This window comes from Choloepus didactylus, chromosome 4, assembly GCF_015220235.1.
Source record: "Choloepus didactylus isolate mChoDid1 chromosome 4, mChoDid1.pri, whole genome shotgun sequence".
Taxonomy (NCBI): domain Eukaryota; kingdom Metazoa; phylum Chordata; class Mammalia; order Pilosa; family Megalonychidae; genus Choloepus; species Choloepus didactylus.
Window position 1 is genome coordinate 73,030,819 of NC_051310.1, and position 6,299 is coordinate 73,037,117.

At 37.8% G+C, this 6,299-nt stretch overlaps 1 pseudogene; it reads left to right on the top strand.

The window, feature by feature from the left end:
- The first annotated feature begins 248 nt into the window (after nt 1-248).
- LOC119532691 lies at nt 249-3,059 on the top strand (annotated as a pseudogene).
- The last annotated feature ends 3,240 nt before the right edge of the window (nt 3,060-6,299 follow it).

The window sequence follows — 6,299 nt, forward strand, 5'->3', positions numbered from 1 at the left end:
ACTGAAGAGCTGTAGTCCTTGATAAAGAATGCTCTTAAGAAATTTAACTCTCCTTCTGATGGCCAGATAAACTCATTTTTGCCTTTGCAAGATTTTAATTGTTTTGGTGACCCAAGAAGTTTATAAATGCAGATTCAAGTACTGTGACTCTCATTCTTTCCAAACAAAATTTGGGTATGAATGATGAAAACTTAGAGAATTCTGCCTCTACTTTAATTTCAAACCCCTTAACTTCACATTAGTTTTGAATGAGTGACACCAACGCATGGCCTATTCGTGAGGCAGAGTGGGAAAACTCAGAGGAGATAGAAAAAAGGGAGGTAATCCCTGAAAAATCTGAATTAATAAGAAGTGTATCTTCTGATGATGCTCCAAAGAATACTAATGACCTACTTCCTAATAGTCAGGCAGAAGTTTCAGTTTTATATAGCATTAAGCGATCTTTTCCAGGTATCTGAAAGCTACAACCCCTTAAAATGTAAATGAAATGGAAAATAATCATAACTACAGATATTAGAGATACTATACATCCTCTTGGAATTTGATATTTTAAACTCTGCCTTCAAATCTTGAATTAAATGGAGACATTTATTTTATTGACTATTTTGAAATAAATAAAAATGAAAATCTTCAAAAGGAGTATGTGGAAAGTCATAAAAATATGAAAGAATTTATGAATGAAAATGAACAGGAAATGGAGAAAATCCTGATAACAGTGAATCATTTGTCAGATGGAGATAGTGAAAAAGATAAAACTGAGATGTTGCATTTCATGCCAGTGATGGCCAAATCTCAGACCATAGATTGTCTGGAATTGGCAGTGCCCACTGAACTGGCTTTTCACTCAAAATTATTTGGCCCTGTTGATATTAATTTAGGGCCTCTAACCTTATGGATTCTGTGGCTCATATAGCTCAGCATCTAATGAAAGTAATTCATGAGAAATGGAAAGAATCAGTAAAGGTTAGCAGGCCTCTTTTTAGCAACTCCTATAGTTTCCATTTTGACACATTTGCTTTTCAACAGAATCCACCAAGTTATAAGACAGAATTCTATTGAATTTTGATTTTTAGAGATAATTAACATTTATCAGTTAATAGGTCATGGATTTTTTCCTTCTTCCCACTATTTTAGATTATTTCCACACTGGCCATATTATATAATTAGCAATGGAGCTCAATGTGGTTTTGATTTTTTTTTTATTAGAGAAGGTGTAGGTTTACAGAAAAGTCAGGCATAAAATACATCAAAATGCACAGTTACCATATACCACCTTATTATTAACAACTTGCATTTATGTAGTATATTTGTAAAATTCATGAAAGAACATTTTTACTATTATACCATTAACTATAACTTTACTATTGACTATTGTCCATCCTTTAGAATAGAGTTCAATGTTTGTATTTTGCAGTCCCATGTTCTTTTTAATTTTTAATCTAGTAATGTGCATACAGCCTGAAATGTCCCTGTTTATCTAAAATTGCAAATGTAATTCAGTGCTGTTAATTACATTCACAATGTTGTACTGCCTTTACCACCATCCATTACCAAAACTTTAAAATCAACCGAAATCAAACCTCTACAACTCAAGCATTAATTCAGCACTCCCTACCCCCAACCCGACCCCTATTGTCCAGAGCTCTGACTCTGTGAGTTTGTTTATTCTAAGTATTTCATATCAGTGAGATAATACAATACTTGTCTTTTTGTGTCTGGCTTATTTCACTCAACATGATGTCTTCAAGGTTCTTCCATTTTGTTGCATGTATCAGGACTTCATTCCTTTTATGGATGAGTAATATTCCATTGTATGTATACACCACATTTTATTTATCCACTCATTGGTTGATGGACACTTGGTTTGCTTCCATCTTTTGGCAATTGTGAATAATGCTGTTGTGAACCTGGATGTGCAAATATCTGTTTGAGTCCCTGCTTTTAATTCTTTTAGGTATATAACTAGAAGTGGGATTGCTGGATATATGGTAATTCTATACTTAACTTACTGAGGAGCCGCCAAACTCTTCCACAGTGACTGCACAATTCTGCATTGCCACCAGCAATGAATGAGTATTCCTATTTCTACACATCTCCTCCAACACTATTTACCAATGCACCCCTCCTTTGCCAAACCCCTGTCCAAATAACCTGTGGCAAGCTTATATGAGAACCTTCTCTGGTTGGGAGTTGGTCTTGATAATCCTGAGAAAAAAAAATCTCAGCAAACAGGCAAAAAGTTACTGAAGACTTTAGGAGCACCCAAAATGCTCCCTTTATCAGATCTTCAGAATACTCAAACTAAAATGTGTCACCCAGAGAAATCATGCTGGGAAACACAATTTGAAAAACACTTATGTTTGAAAAGGATTATGCCACTAAGCTAATGGAAAAGAGGCTCTTCAAGATCTTTCCAGCAAATAACCACAATTTTCATGTGGTCATTTTCAAGAAGTACAATTATTCTTTACAATACGTAGTGCAAATTCTAAACTTTGTTCTTGAAGGAGACCCTGCAAAAAGAGTTATAGTGTAAGAGTTTGTTCACTAAAATGAGAATGTCACTTCTCACATTATTCAGAAGTCTAAAGAGGGAGGCAAAGAAATAGAAAGATGCCAAAGATGTACCACATGAATTTTCCTTACAGGATTTTTAGTGCCCTGTGTATGATGGCTACACAGCAGGGGTTTTCCTGCACCAACAGAAGAGGATGGAAAGCTAGAGCAAAGTAATATATGCTTACCAAATGGGGGGAAATGATGCTGTATTTTATGCTCAGCAGGATGGTCTCTGTAAGCTTAATGGGAGAGATGCCAATTACCTTGTTGCTATTTTAGATGCATGGGTACAAAGCTAGAGAGCACTTGATGATAGTGTTTCAGCAGAAAACTGAAGATTTGAAGTAAAATGACAGCAAGCCCTACCTTTCCGTGATTACAGGGAAAGGAAAGCACAGCTAGAGAGGAATTTTTCACATCAAACCAGACACCATTAAATATCTCACAACTGCAGCTTCAGACTCTCTGAAATTAAACCAGGTTGCCTGAAAAGCATGTGAAAGTATTCCACACATCCTTGGCTTAGATGTGTGAAGAATGTAATAGAAAAACAAGGCAAGAACACATCTACATCTACACATTCATCCTCTTATGGCTTCATGCTATATGATGACAAATTTTATTGTTCTTCCTAAAATTTAGCAAATGATTCTTATGGTCCAAATGATGAACCTGTTACTAATAAATTATTCAGTCAACTATGGTGCTTCTCATTAAAATGCAATATTGCAGCTATCTGTTGGAGAATATATTATAAAATTTTCTGATAGTATATCAGAAACAAAATGTTTTTGTTTGTACTATAAAGAAAAAGTAAATTTGTGTCAACTCAATTTTTTATTGAAAACTTTTTATAACTTTGATTTTGAAATTTCTAAAGAGAACTTTGAAAATTGTGAACCTAGTTTAATAAAATGCAAACATTTAAAAAAAATGGATGTTTACTTGTATGCCAAACAGCTGTTCAATTGTCCTTGATGTCTGGTTGTCCTTGAAGTTCAGTTGTGCTTTGCATGTCTGTCAATTTAACTTCAATGGGCACTGCTAACTGGGAGATTTCTTTTTAGTGGAGACTTCCATTGTCACCCTTTCATGGGATGACTTTCCCCTCTGGGGGCTGCGCTTCACGTAATATCCTAGACAGGGCACTGCAGTCAAGTGACTTGAGGACTTGTGGCACCTCTTTGCCAGTCTTAGGGTCCCTCTCTTGCCCTGAAAACAAGTTGACTTTGCTACCAGTTAAGTTTGCCAGGGAATTAAAAAACCCAGTGATTAGACCAAACATCATTTTGCATGAAGATCTTTGTGCACCTGCCCCCACAGTATCTCTGACTTGGGATATGTGTCTGTCCATACCTCCCAGTCCAAATGAAGGAGTCCCACCTTGTTCTTTGCCTCTAACTAAAAGGAAGAGAAGTGCCAGCCTCTACTTGCTGAACAGGCACCATGTGAAAAGTTGTGTGCTGAGCTCTTCATAGACATTGTCTTCTTTTATCCTCCCCATACAGCCAGAAAGTAGGTAGTGGCATTTAGATTTTACAAATGAGAAAACTATTTCTATTTTACAGATGAGTCTGCAGAATGAAAACCAACATCTTGTGTTTAAGAAAAAATGCCCCTGATTGAAACCAACACACACAAAAGAGCTTTGAATCCCAACTTCCCACAATGATATACAAAGGTTTTTTGATCCAGTCACTCACAAAGGTCAAGATGGGACCCTGAAAGAATAGCCTCAGACAGAGCATGTCTCACCTGTCACTCACTCTTTATCTTCAGTGAAAAGTTTCATAATGCATTGTTGTTTTCAGTTAAAGGATCACATGATACATGTGGTGTTGGCATGATTATGCTTATGACTGAACAATAGTTTTAAGATGTGGGTTCTTGAACTTTCTCATTAAAGGTAAATTCACCATGTTTAACAGTCTATGCACTGGTGGATCTAAGCAGAGCAGGTAGTAATAGGGAAGGTATATATGGAAATTATCTAAGTTGTATTCTTTAATTTAGCCATGATTGCAAAATTAAAAGGTGCTTTGGTTAAGGAGATGGTTAATCTTTTATGTTAATCACTTTCCCTGCCCAAGAATGGTGGAGGTGAGGGGGAAGAATGACCTAGGGATGCCTATTCTTCATCTCCAGTCTGCTTATAAGTGACTACCTCTTTCTGTCCCAGCCCTTCCCAGGTCCTAATAATTTCTTTTCTGACTTACTCCTCACAGGTCTCCAGCTTTCAGTCTTAGCACATTTCAATCTTAATACAAATTACAGTCAGTATGATTATTATGGAAAATAAATGTAATTACACTTTTCCTCCACTGAAAATCCTTCATGTCTCCCTGTTCCTTATGAGACACAATTGGAACACAAAGAATATATGTCAAGGTCTCTTCCCCTCCAGATTGTGCAGACACAGCTCATACCCAGATCTCATCACAGTCACATGGTCTCACACATGATCTATAATCTGAAGACACCCCATGTATTGCTGGGTGGGCCCCCTGGCTGTGCACATGGTACTTTACCAGCCTGCATCCTCATTTCCCCACTCCTTACTCACACAGCAACTTTCAGCTTATCTTCAAATAGCTCCTCAGCCCTGAGCCTTCAAGCAGAATCCCAGCAGCTTCCATGGCTCTGTTCTCACATCATACCCTCTTCTTTCTTTAGTCCTGGAAGTTTGCTGGTTGGTCTAGTTGACACCCTAGCTCCCCAGCTCTGGAAGGACAGTCCCTTGAAGGCTCTGAACTTCCCGTCTCTGGATGGGGATGGTTCATCTAAGATTCAGGAAATGTTGTATGTGAAAAGCTTCCTGCTAAGTGTTTCAGCAAATCATTTAACCCTTTCCAAACCCTGTTGGTTTTTCCTATGCACACCTTGGCTCAAAGTCATCCTGTGAAGTGCTCTTGCCAGGTGCCACCATGGTGCAGAGCACAGACCTGCACATGACCATGTGGTTCTAGGTGTCAGCCTCCTCATCTGTAAAATGAAGGGACTGCACTAAATACAGCATGGGAAAATATTAACTTAGATAAAAAAAAGACCACCCAAATGAGAGCATGCAAAGACTATTCAGAGCTTGCTATAACAAGGGTGACAGCCACCATCAACTTGCACTTGGGAGAGACTCAAAAGCAGGCAGATGAGTGGAAGAACTTTATAGTGGAAAAAAGGGGAAGTCTTCAATTATGCCCTAATTAGAGGCTGCTGGCATGGAGAAGCTACAGATGGGCTAACTAAAAGTGTCTTGTGATTGGTTAGGGGAGAATATCTGGTCTTCTCTGCTTACTCCTAAATTGGAAGGGGTGGGGGCAAAAATCAGGGAAACTGGTAGTTCTTTATCAGGTACTGACCGTTTTGGTTTGATTGCTACAGAGGTTGTAGTTTGGCTTCTTGGGCAGGTTCTGCAGAGGTTATGGGTCAGAGCTCTATTTTTATAGTGTTCATTGCATATTTGGTCTCTCACTCACTTTTAGAATATTTCTCTAAATATGAAGGAAAAAAATCTACATTTCTGGAGACTCTTTTGACTTTTCTTTCCCTAGAATGACTGAATTTTTAAAAATCAAGCTTTTCAAGGAGAAATGAAAACAAATTCAGGTTCATGTCTCTGAGACTTACAGCACAATAGAGAGGTTCATTGGTGATTAACAACTGAGAATCTGCGCTGGAAGTTCCAAGGTCTACCGTTGCAGCAGAAAAACTTGAAAGCCCACAGCAACTAGGTGAGCACACAT